General features: G+C 37.8%; 2 non-coding genes across 2 annotated transcripts; both read left to right on the top strand.

The window, feature by feature from the left end:
* Positions 1-400: 400 nt before the first annotated feature.
* Positions 401-507, top strand: LOC141603469 (small nucleolar RNA R71). The gene has a single exon (XR_012525343.1). It is a non-coding gene; the product is annotated as a small nucleolar RNA R71 (small nucleolar RNA).
* A 14,398-nt stretch (positions 508-14,905) lies between these two features.
* On the top strand, positions 14,906-15,012 carry LOC141603373 (small nucleolar RNA R71). Its single transcript, XR_012525253.1, has one exon. It is a non-coding gene; the product is annotated as a small nucleolar RNA R71 (small nucleolar RNA).
* The last annotated feature ends 3,102 nt before the right edge of the window (positions 15,013-18,114 follow it).

Raw genomic sequence — 18,114 nt, 5'->3', positions numbered from 1 at the left:
GACACCATTGTAATTGTTGGCACACAAGTCATATGTATGACCACTCCCTCCACAAAGCTCACAACTTGAAGCTTGAACCACTTCCTCCATGGGTGGCCCATGTGAGGTCGCGGCTTGGTGCACTTGATTTCTTTGAAACTTCTCAAATTTTTTTGTGAGTAAGTCGAGCTTGGCATTTGTCTCGGAGTTGGAGGAGTTTTCCTTGGGAAACTTCCCGTTCCTTCTTAGCATGTTTCCTCTAGAACCATAGTTTGCTTCCGAATCCACCATTTTCTTGATCAATGTCGTGCCCTCTTCATCATTCAAGTGATCAAATCCTCCCCCCGCTGAGGCATTTACCATCTCCTTAGTCCTCGGTAGTAAATTTTGAAAGAATGTTTGAGTGATGTACCATTTCGATATTCCATGATGGGGACAACTTGCTATTAAGTCTTGATATCGGTCCCAAGCTTCACCCAAAGACTCCCCGTCCTCTTGTTGAAATTTATGGATCTCATTACGGAGCATTGCGGTCTTTGACGAAGGGTAATATTTAGCCATGAATACTTTAGCCAAGGCATCCCATGTAGTGAAGGTATCCGGTGGGTGAATGTTCAACCATCGGTCCGCCTTGCCCGTCAATGAAAACGGAAACAACATCATTCTCAAGGTGTCTTCGGACACCCCATTCTTTTTCATCATTGAAACCTTCCTCTTAAACTTCCGGAGGTGAGCATGGGCATCCTCTTCAATATGTCCCCCGAACAAATCCTTCTCAATCAACCCGACTTGGGCGGGATGCATTTCAAAGTTGTTTGGGGCCAAGGTGCCAAAATTGATAGGGTTACATGAATCATTATGGTTAGGCCGGTTATGATCTCTAAGAGCCATTTGTGGTGGTGGATTTGGTTTTTGATGTGGTGGTGTTTGAGGTGGACTATTAGAATTAGGGAAGTTTTGAAAAGGGTTTTCTAGTAGGGTCTCAATTGTGAGGTTTGGTTGAAGTGTGGTTTTGGTATCAATATTTTGTGGGATGTGTGAATTTGGTTGGTCAAAGTTTGCTTGAGGGGAATTATTCCTAACTCTCTCAAGGGTCCTTGTCCTCAAGGTTCTAAAAAGCCTTTCGGGGTCGGAGTTGAATAGTAGAGCTTGGTGGTTCCTTCTAGGCATGCACTCAACAAACCGTTAGTCTCCTAGTGTCTTTACACACTAGGGGAAGGTAAGAAATCACACACTCTACAAAGAACACACCACTACTAAAACAAATTAACAATTGAGATAAGACTAAAGCTAAGACTCTAAGAAAAACTAAGTATAACCTAGCTTTAGTCTTTACTTGTTGTTTGCTTGTTTGAGTAGTTACTTGTTTCTTGTAGAGTGAGTGTGTTATTGCTAACCCCTAGTGCCTAAAAACACTAGGAGACTAACGGTTTGTTGAAGTATATGCCTAGAGGAAACGGTAACCCTTTGCTTAGTGACCCAAAACCGGAAAGGCTCTATAGAGCTTTAAGAACAAGGACCTTAGCAAGGATTTAGAATTCCGACTTGGTAACTTTAAACCAAGCTAGCACATCCACCCAAATCTCACCAAGAAACCTTTACCAAAGAACAACCAAACAACACAATTTATCCCTTCTTACAAAACCCTTTCCACAATTTTTAACTACCTACAAATACCCACCACAAAGCCAAACATGAATCAAGAAAGCTTCAACCAAGGTTACCAAGACTTCTACCATGGAAATCAAGGGAACCAAGCCAATCAAGGTTTCAATCAAGGATACCAAGATCACAATTGCAATGAAAACTATCAAAGTTTTGACCAAGAGTACAACCAACGGTACCAAGAGCAAGGGTACAACCAAGGTTATCAAGACCAAAATTTCAATCAAAACTATCAAGTATTTAACCAAGGCTTTCACCAAGGCCAAGGTTCAAATTTTCAAAACCGGTACAACCATGACTCTCATTTCTCACTTGCCAACCAATCTTCCAATCAAGAGCCACCTCCTCAAGCAAGCAATTTCTTGGGAGATGCTCAATATGACAAATTGTTTAAGATGATAGAAAATTTGGCAATTTCAACCCTACAAAGCATGAATAGATTCTCCGCCCATCAAAAATTTCTTGAGACCCAAGTCTTTGAAAACATAAAGGAACTCCATGCCTCCCAAAGTACCCTTATTTGTCTAATGGGTTCCAAAGCTCTTGTTGACCCTCAAGCACCACCGGATGGATTTTTAGGACAAGGGCAAAATGATAGAGATCCTATGGAGGTAAATGAGGTGAATACAATCATTGTGGGAGGGGAAGTGGCGATGGAGGAAGCATGCATGTCCCTTAATGTTGGTGACGAGTCAAGGCCAATATCATTTGAAGTGAGTGAAGAGAATGATGACCCGATTGTATCAACTACTCCCGAAATTGTTGATCAAAGAAGGTGTGAAAATGAGGATGAGTTTGTTCTTGAAGAAATTATGGGGATAGAAGTTGAGATAAAAGAAGTTGGAACCGATGATGAAGAAGAAGAAATTGTTATGTGGGAGGAAAACTCACCGGAAAAGCAAGAAGTTAGTGAGTTGGTAATGGAGGAGCCCAAGGGTACACCAAAATCTTCTTATGTGCCACCTTTCCATTTTTCTCAAAGGGTGGAAGTGACCAATGAAGACTCATGTGTCGATAAGTTCTTTAACTTGATGAAAATGATGGAAGTCACTCTTCCATCCACGGAAGAGACACCCCATTACACCAACTTTCTTGAGGAAGTTATCTCAAAGCAAAAGAATATCTATGATGATGAGGAAGACCTCCCACCACCAATTCCTTCTAAAATTCATGAAGATGAAGCGTGTGTCAATGACAAGTGTGGGGAAAAGGTTAGGACTTTGGAAATGGAGGTTGATGAATTTTAACTTGCCATACTTGGGGAGTTCAGGAGCCGTGAGAAAAACTATGATATTTGTAGTTTTGACACTAACTTGGAAGATATTGAAACTCTCCTCTTTGGAAATAGTTCGGTTCATTTGGAGGGTCAAGAAAATGGGGATAAAAATGACAACATTATGAACCTCATTGTTGAGAAGTTGACTCCTCCACCTCCCACCTCCTACCAATTTACTTGCCTTGAAGAGTGTAGCTCGGTCACTTCAAGCAAAGAAATCCCAAAGAAGATTGATGAGAAAGGGGTAGGTGAAGTGTTGATGATAGAAGATGAAAAAGGAAAAGAGGAGTTGAAGCTTAAGATTGGAGAGGGTCACCCCAATGTCATCCCTCCCAAATTTGATTCTAGCACTAATACCCCTCCAAAAATGAAGCCAAGGGTTGAGAAGAAGAAACCAAAAACATGGAGAAAGAAGGTGAAAAGAAAATGGAAATGTGAGCCAAGCCTTGAAAATGAAGAAGTTCTTGTCCATGACAAGAAGAAGCTTGAAGAAGAAATTGCCCGGAAATGGTCGGAAGTGCACCATGCCATGAATGGTGTACATGAAGTTTTGTCAAAGCTTGGGAGCTCTTGCTCCATGGGAAAGTTTGAAGTTGTTAAAGGGATAGCGGGATTCCAAGAGGGGGATCCCGGTTGATTGAAGCCTCTTTAATGAAGAGGTTTGATGGAGTTACTTAAGAACCACCGCATTGTATATATTTTCTCCTTCTCTTTAATTAAGTTTTTACCGCATTTTGCATTTAGTGACATGATCCGATTAGGAGATAATCTAAATTAGCTCTCTTTGCATTCATATAGTATAGTTGCATCATATTTCAATTCCGCATATAGAATAGATCATGCATTGCATACCTATTTGAAAATCACAAAAAAATTGGAAAAATTTCAAAAATTTCAAAAATATGTATTTACTTTTCGAATATCCTCCACACATTTATTTCCATCAAGAAATATGTCAATAAATAAGTGTGGGGAGGACATTCTCAAATTTTAAAAATACAAAAACATGTTATTTATTTTCAAATATTTAAAATCAAAAAAATATGTTCTTTTAATTTCCTATTCTCTCTCTATACTTTGTTCCATTGAGGACAATGTAAATTTCAAGTGTGGAGAGGGAAATATCCACTTTGTGCATATTGTTTATATTTGTATATATTTACTTGTTAATTTGAAAAAATATAAAAAAATGCCTAAAAATTGAAAATTTTCAAAATTTCAAAAATTTTGCATTGTTTATATTGTATATATTGCATTTGTTCTAACCAATTTGATTGACAACACATGCAAGCATCATAGAAGACGTTTGGTAAAATTCTTCCAATCCTTTCTCCTTTATCCTTCCTTTTCTTTTTGTATTTATAAGCATGGAGGAGGACGGGATATTTGATGTGGGTGTTCCTTTTGGGAACCGTTTTGAATATGTTTGTGTTGTTGGTGTGTTGTTAGGACTAGAACTTGTATGCATTTAGATTAAACATGTATATATATGTTCACTCTTGCATTCACATAGCTTGTTCATATGATTAGTTGCATTCCATACACGTTGCATCTTGTTTGTAAATATTTGCACATGGAGTCTAAATGTGGAGGGCATATGTTGCCAATGATGATAATTTGTTTTGCTCGTGTCATTTCCCTCTTGATAGCTCGTGCCTCTTAATGACACATGTTAGGGTTTTTGCTTGCAAAAACCCGGAAGTCTAGCTTAACAACCAAGTTGCGACTACCTTGTGAGACCGTATTAGGCCCGAGACTTGACCTAGGCTTGACATAGCTACTAAAATGTGAGGATAGAGCCTCCATATGGCCGGTCCATCAAACCGGTCTCGTTTAGGTCATGAGAGTAGTTCTCCTTACGTGGTATGTCATGTCAAAACGCATAAGTATGGTGCTCATTCCTTACCGTAGAAGTGTCTGTGTGCATATTGAGACAATTTTGTTCAAATAAAGTAACCTCACAATAGCCAAATAAGCTTTTGTTATGCCCTTGAGTCAATTGTTTCCTTTTATTAACCCATTTTGAGCCTAAGCCTTATCGTTTCTATTGCCAACAAAATAACTACATCCCATAAACAACTCACCTTGGTTGAGTAGTTCGTCATTGTGGTTTGTGGAATATATTTAGGTTGAAATTTTGACTCTCCTTGAGATGTATGATCTTAATGCCACATGAGTAAAATGCAACTTTGGCTACTTTTGCGAGAATAAGAGGTGAACAAATCATGAAAAATGCAAGAAAGAAAATCAAATAGAAAAGAAAAAAAATGAAGAAGAAAAACTAATAGAAAAAGAGAAAAATGAATGAAAAACAAAAAGAAAAGAATGTATATTTTGTGTCAAATAAAGGGTTATTGATGGATTTGCAATTGATCTTGTTTTAAAAACAATGCATAATGGATAGAATTGGCAATCTTTGCCAAATTTTGTGGAGGAATTGTTTTGCATTTGCTATGGTTTAGTGGATTGGTTAGATGTGACGACTACTCGATATTTAGCTCCGCATATCCTAAAATGGTGCTTGCACCAACCCCTTTTCACCGAACCCGAGCCCCATTACAATCCGATTGTCTCTTGTATGTGCATCAATTTGACATTTCTCTTGCGGATATTGGATGGAGTACCATATTAGATTGCGGGCATGTTTCGCAAGTCGAGTTAGGAGAGTGATTTTGGTTACTTTTTGTCACAAAAATCACCCGGTTCTTCAATGAGTGACTAGTGAAATCCGTGAGAGTCGGACTTGGGTCTCCTTTTGGTCAAGGGTTTGATAATAGGTTGAATCTTGCGTGTGTTGTGTCATTCTTGGGAGTATAGCTACGTACTTCCCCTTTCCCGCCTAGAATTTGTTTCTTAGGCACCCCGTGTTGTCAATATTGGTTACTTGAGCTTGAATTAGGGGGTCGACACCTTGGTAAGACCCGGAGACGACATCCTCCACTAATGAATCTCTTTGTTCGGTTTTTGAAAACAAAACGGCCGCTTAGATGAGGAAAGCGGTTTGACTTTTTGTGATGCATCTTATATGTTGACTTGTGCTTAATTGAATGATTGCATCAAAATTTTCCGCAAGCCCCCACTTGCCTCGCAAGGGAATGCATACCTTATTGTGCTTCGGTGTAAGTTGAAGGGACGGACAAAACCCGTTAATTGTCTTTCATCGGATATTATTAGTCCTTTTATATTAAGGGTCTTCGTTTAATTTAATGAGCTTACTCGAGGACGAGTAAGGTTTAAGTGTGGGGAGATTTGATGAGTAATATTTTGGTAGCTTTTACCCCATATTTATATCTTATTACGACTCGATTTTGCGTGCTTAATTGTCTAATAAGCTCATTTATACTAATTAATTAGGAGTTTATAGTTCTATTATATCTATTACAAATAATTATTATTATTATTATAGAATTTGTTAATGCATCTCGTTATATTGGTCTTGTAGGTGTTGGATCATGAATAAAGGAAATCCGAATGAAGTGAAGCGGATCAAAGCGGGTTAATACATTAATCAAATGTAACCAAGTCAACTATTGACTTTTAATCCAAACACTCCCAAATAAACCCAGTATACTACAACCATCCTCAATAGTCAATACCACCACCTTCACTCGCCATTTATACTGCATCTCCATCATACTCCACTTTCATCCCCATCATCATTTACGCCATTTCATTTTCGCAATCATTTTCGTCCCCTGCCAAACCCAATTCACCTCCATTAATCAAATCCACCCAAACCCGACTCCACTTCTCGCCATAAACCACCTTCACTCCCTCCTTGCTTCTCGACAACCGCCACCAATTCCGCCATTCAACCTTCAACCATCAATTCCACCACAAAACCGACACCTTACACTCACCATCAACTCCCATCAACCACCGTTCGAAACACCACCAGCAGCACCATGATATGTGCTCAATTCCGCCATCGCGCCCTCAGCCAGCCAACCGGCCACCGCCTCACCGGCTCCCATTCCGCAACAAACTCAAGATGATCCTGAGCCGGTCAACCGTCTGCCGATTCTCCCAACCGGCTCAAAATCCTATCAATTTCACCTAAAATTTCCAGCGGGTTTTGTGCCGGTCACAAACCGTCGGTCGGTGGACCGGCTGGAACCCCTTTTTGGCGATTTGAGTGTTGTCGTCTTTTGTCCCTTTTCCATTTTCGTTGTTTTGTTTTGTTTTGTATGTTTTTGAGGGTCGTATGTTTGAATGTTAGGTGAGGGAGAGGAGAGGATTATTATTAATATTACTATTAATATTATTAATATATTATTATTATTATTATTATTAGGTTAGTAGTTAGAAGAAGATATAAATTAGACTACCTTAGACACAGAAACCACTACCATATTTTAGAATAGAAATTAGATTAGATTATTCTCTCTCAAATATTTGTAGAACGCTAGAAAAATATTTCTCCTCTCTCAATTTTCCTCTTATTAAAGTTGTAATATTTCCTTAGTTAGACTTTAATTACTCATCAAATTAGTGTATATTTAGTCTTAGTCTTAGTTATTTGGGATGTATTTTGAAGATTTAAAGAAATTCATTCTTCCATTATTATCCAAGCTTGTTCCTTTCCTCTTAGTTGGTATAATTCTCATCTTTTATTTACATTTACTTCAATTGTTTACATTTATTATGTTGTTTAATCATTATTCATCTAAAGTAGTAATCTTTGTCATGTTTACAATGTTTACTTGTGTTTTGTTGCAATTTGTTGTTAATTTCTCACCCATGAACATGAATGAGTAGTCTTATCTAAGGTCATGGGGGATATTGAGTGATTAAAAGGGTGAATTTGGGTTGTTAACCTTTTGAATTGGGTAATTAATTGGTCTCACTCTTATGCATATGAAGTGCTCGATGAAATGTTTGAACGAAAGTTTGAGTCTTTTATTAGCATGTTTAACTTATCTTGGTGCATTATGCTATTAGATGGTTTTAGAAATGTTTAATGAGTCGCTTAAATGAAAGTTGTAGCCTTTCTTAAACATATTTGATCCATCTTGGTGCCTATGCTATTAGATAGTCTTTTTGCATGTTTGTGATGAGTTTGTCTCAACTAAGTGTAGCTTGTTTGCAAACCCTTACTCCCATGCCTATGAAATGTTTGATGGATTGCTTAAATGAGAGTTTGAGTCTTTCATTATCATGTTTAGTCTATCCTAGGTTGAAAGACAATGGAAGGCCTATATCGCATGGTCAAGACGAGTTTTTCATACTAAGTAAATGCTTGTTGGTTAGCTCTAATTGACTAAGAAATTAGTATAATTCATAGGCCTTTATCATTACCCATTTCTCGTTAACAACCCCCTCTTCCCTGACTTACCCAAGTGAACCCAATGACCTTAGCTTTCATTCATTTGATTAGAAGTACTTTCATTTAGTTTAATTTTATATCTTATTTGCATCTTAGTTTATAATTAATCAACCTCTTATTTTTATTTGACTAAAATAGGACTTAAACCGACCAAGTATCTAACCCCCGCCATCTTTGTGTTCGACCCTTATCAAAAACAAATTTATAAAGCTCGATACCTAACTAGTAAAGTTTGGTAAGTCGGGGTCGATCACAAAGATGGTGGGGTTAGGCTACAAGTCTATTGTTTAGTTTTAGTTTAGTCGGATGCAAAACATGTGAATGAATACTATGCTAACAAAATAATCTAAGAATATCAATTAAACAAACAAACAAGCACGAAGACAAAGAGAGTAAATGCTAGGGTTTCGGGTTCATTTAGGTAGGGAGAGGGAGATGCAAAAGTCTACGAGAATTGGGTCACGATTTCGGTCAAGGAATCGAAGCTAGTTTCCTAGTCACCTTAAGCTCACCATAAAACTTTCATATTATGTCAAACTCATCACATACATGCTATCAAACGTTCTTATTCACTCTCATGTAAAGAAATGTTAAGCAAAATTCAAAGAAAGGTAAGAACTTTCATTCACCCATTTCATCGAACACCTTCAATGCAAGTATGTAAAGACTCGATTTTTAACCCATATTCAAATTTAAACAACTCATTATCATCCCTCATGTTTACCCAAACTCCCCCTTTAACCCTAGACTAATTCTACTCAAACATAGTTAACACAAGAAATACACATACACCAATACTAACCATGCCAAACATGGTTAGCAACAAGATTAAACAAACAATATAAGATGAACTGAAAAACGTGTAAACAATTGAAATAGAGTGAAATTAAGATAAGGAATATACCAACTTAAATTAAAGGAGCAAACTTGGATTGGAAAATAGAGGATGAATGTCTTCTTGTCTTCCAAAATTACAACCCAAAACTAATTGTAAACTAATGAAAGGAGAGAAATTTGGATAAACTAGATAAGAATTAAACTATTACAAATTCAAAATAAGGAGAAATTAAGAGGAAAAATAAGATGAATTTTTTTCTCCCTATAAACTACTCCTACCGTCTACTATTTCCTATCTATAAAAATGCTGCGGCTCAAAAATAAGGGTTCTCCCCCCTTTTTCTTTTTTCAGAATGTGTTTAAATACTAAAGTTCATTACAAGACCAATAAAGACCAAAATACCCCCACTTAAGTAAAACAAGAAGAGTTAATAGAAAAGGGCAAGACCGTCATTAGCAAGTCTAAAATCTCTTGTTATTCTTCTTTCAACACTCGGACGATTAACCCGATTAATTGGGTAACAATCAAGCCCAAATCACAACCCGAGTCGATCAATTAAAGACCCGCAATACGAAGCTCGTAGTCTGATGTCGATTATTGAACGGGGATGGTGGTTGAATGATGAAAGGCGGCTGATTTGCAGCGGAGAACGGTGTCGTCATTGCTGCTGCTGTTGTTGTACGACGGAGGCGATGCTCGGCGGTGGCAGGCTCGATTGTGGTGATGTCGAGGTGAAGCAGATGTGGCGCGGTGGTGCATGGTGGTTGTCGAGGCTGCAAGCACGAGCTGGTAATGCGTGAATGGAGCAGGGATGAGCACGGGTTCATGGTTGCCGAACCGGGTTTCGATTCCAGGTACATGATTTAAGATGGGGATGGTCACTGCCATGGTGATGTTTGAAGCTTTGGTGGTTGAAGCTTTGATAAATGATGGCGATGATAAATATGGATGGTAATGATAAATGGATGGTGATGATGATGATATTATTTAGTGAATGAATGAAGGAAATCAGGGGTAGATGGCAATCCAAGAAAGCAGGGAAACGATTTTGGTAAATTTGATTTTTATGGCCTGGGGTTGACTTTTGACTTTGCTTCATTATTTAATTATTATAATCCCATCTCGATCCATTTTGTTACACGATCTTTCTCTTATTCACGAGCTCGTATCTACAAAGCCAACATCAACCACAATAACTAATTCTACAAGAACATCAATTATTTGTAATAAATATAATAAAATTAATAACTTCTAATTAATTAATAAAATGAGCTATTTAATCAGTTAAGCACGCAAAATCGAGTCGGAATAAAGAATAAATGCGGGGTAAAAAGCGACCAAAATATTACTCATCAAATCTCCCCACACTTAAACCTTACTCGTCCTCGAGTAAGCTCATTAAAAAAAACTAAGACTCGTAATATAAAAGAAATAGCTAAACTAATAATATCCGATGAAAGGCAATTAATGGGCCATCTCAAAGTCCCTTCAACTCACAACGAAACACAATGAGGTATGTGCTTCCTTGCAAGGCAAGTGGGGGCTTGCGGAAAATTTTGACACATCCAACATTTAAGCACATGAAAAACACATAGGATGCATCTACAAAAAGTCAAGCCGCTTTCCTCATCTAAACGGCCGTTTTGTTTTCAAAAACAAAGGTCTAGGTCGGGAGATACCGTCTCATAGTCTTAACGAGGTGCCAACCCCCTAAGAATGGCTCAAACAACCCAATACAACAACCAAATGCCAAGGAAACAAATTCAAAGGTGGGAAAAGGGAAGCAAGGCTAAAAGTCCAAGATTGACATGACACGACTCAAGATTCAACCAAAAGAGACCCATGACTAAGGGGGCCTAGACTACCGACTTCCTCGCAGTTTTCACTCGTCACTCATTGAAGAACGGGTGTTTTCATATGACAAAAAAAGTATCCAAAAACACTCACCTACTACGACTCGTGAAACGTGCCCGCAATCTAACGTGCAATTCTATCCTATGACCATGTGAGATGCAAAAAGGAAGAATGCACACAAGTTGAAACAAAAGGTTATAACGGGGCTTGGGGAACGGGTCAAAACGGGAGTGGTGCAAGCACCGTTATGGATAATGAGAGGTTACATATCAAGAAATTGTCAAAATTCCCTTTCCTCCCAACTTATTACAACAAATGAATGAATAAAAAAGAACATGATATTAGTTGCCTAAATCACACAAAAATTTGAAAATCCGACTCATTTGGAAAAACATCATTTCCCCTTTATTTTGCAACGCCTTTTTCTACTCCTTTAATGATGCATAAGGAGTGTTGCTCGGCTTTTTCTCATCAAACATAATTCAAATACATAATAAGTATTTTTTTTTTCTTTTCATATTTTTCTTCTTTTCTATTTTTCTTTTCTTTTTTTTTTCAAAACCTCTTTATTCAATTTCTTGCCAACAATAAATACAAATGTTTCAACACAAGTGAATTGAGCTCAACTTCACCAAATTAGGACTTTATACCTCCAACTCATGCAACCACAACCATGACAACTTCTTGATCGGGGAAGGATGTTTTTGGAATGTAGTTGATATAGTAGGTTCCAAATGAAAAGGCAAGGCTCAAGGGGGTTAAACAAAAGGTTGTCCTAATCTAGAGGGTAGAAACAAAGCTTAGTTTGGCAATGTGAGGTTAAAACAAGTATATGCAACGAGTTTGTTTCAAAATTGTGCACAAAAATGAACACCTCATGGTCTAAAGGCCGAATGACACGTTTATGCGTATGAACATGACACGTCTCGCGAGGAGACCTACTCGCAATCCTAAACGGGGGTCGGGTATGAATGTACCGACCCATAGGAGGCTCTAAACCTCACATGTATGTAGTTAGGTCGAAGTCTAGGCCTAGCCTACGGTCCTCTTGGTCTCACAAGGCGGTCAACACTTTTCTTTCAAGCCTCATTTCCCGTATATAACGAGGAAGTCACAAGGTGCAAGCCAATGGGAGGGGGGAGACACGGCCAAGACAATATCACCATTGAGGGTATCATGCTCCCTTCCTAAACCACATTTTGTTTTAAAATATGTACAAACTTGATGCAAACTGTAAATAAAGCAACAAACACATATTCACAAGATACGAAATGCATTTCTAAGTACTAGCAACATAAATAAACATGCAACAATTGTCTAAACCTAGCAGCACGTAAGCAACACACACCAAGTTCCAAAATGGAACATCCTCATCAACATAGCCCATCCTCCTCCATATATCCAACAATATAAAGAAAAAGAATAGTAAAGGAGAAAGAGATAGGAAAGATTAAACCGAGCGGTCTTCTAGTCTCCTAATGCCTCAAATGTCCCGTATGTACCTGCGCCACTTGTTAGACAAACATATATATACAATGCAATATTTTTTGAAATTTTTGAAATTTTCTCAAATTTACAAGTATATATACAAATATAAACAAATATACACAAGGTGGATATTTTCCTCCCCACACTTAAAATTTACATCGTCCTCGATGGAACGCGGTGTAGGGAAGAAAAAGGAAAAATAAAAGACATGTTTTTGTATTTTAAATAATAAAATTTCCTTCCCACACTTACTTATTTACATAATTTCCAATGGAAATAAATGTGTGGAGGAAATTCGGAAATTAAATACATGTTTTTGGTTTTTTAGTTTGTTTCAAAGAAAAGAACATGTTTTTTGGATTTTAGGAAAAATTATCAAAAAAGAAAAAGAATGCATTAAAGAGCTTGGGTTGCCTCCCAAGAAGCGCGGTTTTGAGAAAACCGCCAAACCTACAATCAAACACAACAAACAAGTGAGTTATTTAAAAATCCCATCAAAGATCTCATTAACTTATCAAAAGAAGATGACCAATTTTCAACAAAATGGTTATATGCAATGAAGAGCAACAAGCATGACAAATGGCATACATAAGAGACAAAATGAGTCATAAGCAATTTGTAAGAAAATGTGAGCACACCAAATGTGTCATACTCACCCCAAGCCTTATCATTTTCTTCCAAAGGCACAAGAGGTAGACTCTTCAAGTCATGCATATCATCACAATCCTCTTTCACATCTTCCCCAAGAGTGGTGATTATGTCTCCATTCTCAAATTTCTCCATCAAGCAATCATCAAGAGACAAATCACCCTCTTTGAAAAGATCATCACAATCATACTCAACAACCACATATTCAAGTAAAGGGGTAAGAGAAATGAGGTCTAAATGATCGGTAGATGAAAAGAACTCATCATCAACACAAAAGCAAGCCTCAAATTTCTCCAAAATGGGTTCTTCAAAGAAGTCAACCTCATAATCCCATCTATCCCAAAGATTCACACTCTCCTCCTCATAGGAAATATCAATAGTTTCATACTCATCCCAAGGAGTTTTCTCGCCGATAAAATCATCAACACAAAGAAGGGTGGGTGTTCCAATCTCCTCAAGCATAAGGTTCTCATCTAAATCCACATCAAGATTGTTGTAAGTCAAGCCTATAAACTCTTCATCATAAGGCTCATCAACAATCTCAAATTCCTCACAATCTTTGACATCATTTTTCCTTTCTAACTCAAGAATCATTCTCTTGACATACTCTCTTCCCAATGACTCATGATCAACCTCAAATGATACACACTCCAACTCATTCAAATACAATTGCTCCACAACTTTCTCTTCAAGTAAACAATTTGCCTCAATCAATCCATAATCACATTCAAAAATCATAACCTCTACCTCACACCCATTACTAAATAATTTGGAATTCACATGGTAAGGTGTAGGTTTCCATAAGGAGCGTGAAAGTTGTCTTGAAAAATGGTGAGGTGGTTCATAAGAAGGGTTAAAGACATGCAATTCATCAACATCATTCACCATATAATCATCCATGGGGATTTGGGGAAAAGAAGAGAGACACACGTCAATGTTATCTCCAAAACTACAACATGGTTCGCAATTAAATGAAAAAGCTTGCATGTCACACACATTCATCGGAAGAAGGGAAGAATGATAAGAGGGAACATCATGCATATCATTATTAACATCATTTATCACATTCATGTTCACAAGAGGTGAGTATGAATAAGGAAGACAAGCATTTGAGTCATATCCTAAATCACCACAAAATTCATAAGAAGATGTTAACTCGTGCACAACATTCACATTTAAAGAAGGTGAAATTTGACTCGGGAAAAAGATTGATGCATCGTAGTGAGGTGGAGAATAAGGTGGTGCACAAGAGAAATCAAAGAAATGCAAGTTATCAACATCACTGATCAAACAATCATTCATGGGAGCTTGAGGAGTATAAGAAGGGCACAAGTCAAAAATATCTCCAAAACCACCACATGACACATAATTTGATGAAGAAACATGCATAAAATTCATTGGGTGAAAGAGGGCATGGTATGGTTGAACATTGTATATATTATCTTCATTATTCATCACATTCATCAACATGGGAGGTAGGGATGCATATAAAGAACAAGCACAAGAATCATTTCCCAAATAACCACATGTATCACAAAAATATGAAAATGAAAATGCATGCACATCATTCTCAATTATGGAGGGAGGGATAACACGATTGTGTTGAACATTTTGAACATAAGAGGGAGAATCGACCTCAACTTGTGGTTCAATCAATCGTGTCACTCTTCCAAACCAATATTGAGCATCGGTCATAGCCACTTTCTCAAGCAAAGATCTTGCCTCATCATCACCCAAACTATCAAAGGCACCTCTGACCGATGCATTTATCAATTCTTTAACGCCTTGATGCAAATTGTTAAAGAAATTTTGTGTGATTAGCCAAATTGGGATCCCATGATGAGGGCAAGCTCTCAAAAGTTCATTTAACCTTTCCCAAGCCTCATTTAAATTCTCAAACTCGCCTTGATGAAAAGTAAAGATCTCATTTCTTAGTTTGGCGGTTTTAGAAGGTGGAAAATAATTGGTAAGAAAGGCTTGGACAATGTTATCCCAAGTAGAAAATGTGCTAGGAAGGTGAGAATATAACCATCTTTCGGCTCTATACCCAAGAGTAAGGGGAAAGAGCATGAGTTTTACAACATGTTCGGACACACCATTCTTCTTCACCAAAATGCATTTTCTATTAAACTTCTCCAAATGGTCCAACACATTCTCATTTGGTAGACCAAGAAACACATCTTTTTGAAAAATTTCAACCCAATCCGGATGCAAGTCAAGCTCCACATCCTCTCCAATATCAATAGGAGAGGCAAACAATTTCGGATCGGGTCTACTATGATAACGTAAAGACATGGATGAAGACATTATTGAATACAAGACACTAAATGCAAGACTCTAAATGCAAGTGACTTATAACTATAACTAAAGATGCAAGTAAACAAACAACATATTTTTTTTTCTTTTTCAAATATTCATTTTTTTTTTTTCAAAAGCTATAAAATGACTAATCCCAAAACTAAACTAAGACTTATATCTAACAAAGCACCATCCCCGGCAATGGCGCCATTTTGATAGTAGGGTTAAAGTCGTCACACCCTTATCAAAAATAAATTTATAAAGCTCGATACCTAACTAGTAAAGTTTGGTAAGTCGAGGTCGATCACAAAGATGGTGGGGTTAGGCTACAAGTCTATTGTTTAGTTTTAGTTTAGTCGAATGCAAAACATGTGAATGAATACTATGCTAACAAAATAATCTAAGAATATCAATTAAACAAACAAACAAGCACGAAGACAAAGAGAGTAAATGCTAGGGTTTCGGGTTCATTTAGGTAGGGAGAGGGAGATGCAAAAGTCTACGAGAATTGGGTCACGATTTCGGTCAAGGAATCGAAGCTAGTTTCCTAGTCACCTTAAGCTCACCATAAAACTTTCATATTATGTCAAACTCATCACATACATGCTATCAAACATTCTTATTCACTCTCATGTAAAGAAATGTTAAGCAAAATTCAAAGAAAGGTAAGAACTTTCATTCATTCATTTCATCGAACACCTTCAATGCAAGTATGTAAAGACTCGATTTTTAACCCATATTCAAATGTAAACAACTCATTATCATCCCTCATGTTTACCCAAACTCCCCCTTTAACCTTAAACTAATTCTACTCAAACATAGTTAACACAAGAAATACACATACACCAATACTAACCATGCCAAACACTAGAAGACTAACGGTGGTAAGTATTCCCGCATGTCATGCGGGTGACCCGGGTTCGATTTCCGGCAACGGCGCCATTTGATGTGTAAGGTTTAACGATAGGGTCAAGTCGCTTACCACCAACAAAATTAACCCAATTTAAGCGTAAATCGGGGTCGAACCACAAGGATGGAGGGGGTTTCTACTTAGTCTAGGTAAGAGTCTAGTCTAGTCAAAAACGAAGAAAAAGGGTTTGATTTAAACTACTTGATGCAACTAAACAAAATATTGAAGAAATATGTGTTCAATTGATTAAAGGCTAGGGTTTTCGGGGTTATCTAAATGAACTATGGGCAAACAAGTCGATTTAAATAGTCTATGGTGAAGGTTTGTCCTAGGATGGGAATCAATCTCTTGATTATCCTAAAGGTGATTACCAACTCTCATTGAGCAACAACCCATTCTAAAGCATGTAACAAGACCACCACAAACTCTCATTTAATGGAGAAATTAAGCAACTAAGACAAAAGGCACAAGTTTTCACTTACACAATTCATCAAACACCTTGTATGCAATACTAAGAAAGACAAATTCTACACCAAAGACTCAAAACTATCAACCTATCATGCCCAATAATTCGATTTAGACTCCCCCTAAACCCTAGAAGGGTAACTACTCACTCATGTTTAAATTGTTCAAGCAAATAAATGGAGAAGAATAAGCAACAAAAAGAGATGACATAGTAATGATTCCAACAATTATAAAGACAAGTTAAAATGTAAACAATTGATTAACTAAGTAAATAAGAGAAGAGATATACCAACAAAGAGTAAAGATGATTGCTTTGATTGAATTAATGAAGAGAATCCTTCAATATCTCCCAATACAATCCAAGAAACCAAAGGTAAACAATTGACAAATACTACTACTAAACTAATTTCACTAAATGATTAATAATAATAGATGTTGATTAAGGAAAGATTAATGCTTTAATTAGGGAAAGATTGCATAAATTAAGGAAGGTTTTCAAATCTAGGGTTGTGTGTCGAGAATGAATTAAGGGGGGTATTTATATTTTACAATTATTTAGGTCAAAAATTACAAGGAAATCAAAATGCGGGGAAAAGGAGTCTGAGCCGGTCAACCGGCCGCCGGCTGACCACCGGCGCAAAACCCGCTGAAACTTTTGGTGCAAATTAAATCGTCAGGTATGGTGAGCCGGTGGACCGGCCGCCGGCTCTGGACCGGCTCCAGAGGGGGACTTCCAGTCGGTGGACCGGCTGCCGGCGGGCCGTCTTGGAGTCCTTCTTTACTTCATCAACTTCAACACTCGTGTATAGGGACTCTCAGCCGGTGGACCGGCTGCCGGCCGACCGGATGGGTGTCCTGCTTCTCTTCTCTTCACTCTTCTTCTCCCTGCACGCCTTGTAAGCTTCTTAGCTAGCTCCTTAGCCCTCTTCCTTATGCAAAACCTGCAGTGAGGAACATAAAGCTCATAGTACGGGACTAAAGCTACAAAATGGGGCTAAAAAGGGTCAAAAACCGCATATGATCGGAAAATATGCATAGAGAAGAAAGGTGAAATTTACACAAAATGGGAACTCATCAATATATCTAAACATACTATGACTACCAACAAGAAACTTGGACCTCATAACTCGTATCAATATCGCAATGTCACATCTCTCAATACCATAACCAAAATAATCTCATTATGACCACGGTGACAGCATCGCAACACCGCCACCAACTCATGTCGGACCGCAGCGCAAGCTACCCGCATCGCAACACGGAGTACCTGAGTCCGCATCGCAACACAAACCCGGTAACCTGAACCATTAATGTGCACACCCTCCTTGAAGATGAGGGATCCTTCAAGGAACGATCTCACGCGTGAG

This window comes from Silene latifolia, chromosome 9, assembly GCF_048544455.1.
Source record: "Silene latifolia isolate original U9 population chromosome 9, ASM4854445v1, whole genome shotgun sequence".
Lineage (NCBI taxonomy): Eukaryota > Viridiplantae > Streptophyta > Magnoliopsida > Caryophyllales > Caryophyllaceae > Silene > Silene latifolia.
This window is presented reverse-complemented; position numbering and strand designations above follow the sequence as displayed.